Below are 956 nucleotides of genomic sequence, written 5' to 3' on the forward strand. Positions count from 1 at the left end.
GAAGGAAGGTTGGGCAATCCTACTTCCGTAGTGATACTGCCTCGGAAACCCAAGGAGGGGTCGCTATGAGTCAGGTCTGACTCGACGGCACATAACAACAACAACATATCAGAAAAACCACAAATGGGTGCCTTTAACAAACAAATTAATTTGCTCACAGTTTAGGAGGCTAGAAGTCTGAATTCAGGGTACCAGCTCCAGGGGAAGGCTTTCTCCCTTTGTCAGCTCTGGAGGAAGGTCCTTGTCTCTCTGAGCAATCTGCATGTGGCTTGGCATCTCTTTTCCCTCTCTGCTTCTCTTGCTTGCTTAATCTCTTTTGTATCTCAGAAGAGACTGACTCAAGATACACCCTATACTAATCCTTCTTCCTTAACATAACAAAGAACGCATTCCCAAATGGGATTATAAACATAGATACAAAGGTTAGGATTTAAAACACATGGTTTTAAAGGACACAATTCAACTCATAGCAGGTACCTTTCAGAACAACCTTTTCACCTGACCCCAAACATCTCACATGCTTGGGCTTGAGTTTGGCCTCATAAGTTCAAAAGTTTTCCTGAAGCCCACCCTTGCTCAACTCCATCTCTCATTTCCTCCTCAACCCTACTGCTTAGGCCAACCCCGTCTCTCTCAAATGGAAGGCTTCTTGGTTTGTTTTTTCCCATCAGTTTCTTTGGGAAACCATGTCCTGATTTTGTTGTTGTTGTTCCTTTACACTTCCTTGCAAACATTCTTACATAAACCAATATTAGCATATTTGACCTGCAGGCCAACATGATGTTACAGAAGTTTTTGCACCTCTGTCCCAAAATGGGCAGCTCATATTCTGTTAGAGAAAGTTTCACCATAGACCACGCCCTCAGGTCTTCAATAGTCAGGTGGTGAGGGCAAACCCCATCTTTGAGCACTGCTTGGATCACCCATTCTAGATGGAGAACATGAAGTAGTCCTTT

Source organism: Orycteropus afer, unplaced genomic scaffold (genome assembly GCF_000298275.1).
Source record: "Orycteropus afer afer isolate SDZICR_OR568_19922 unplaced genomic scaffold, OryAfe1.0 scaffold00330, whole genome shotgun sequence".
Classification (NCBI taxonomy): Eukaryota; Metazoa; Chordata; class Mammalia; order Tubulidentata; family Orycteropodidae; genus Orycteropus; species Orycteropus afer.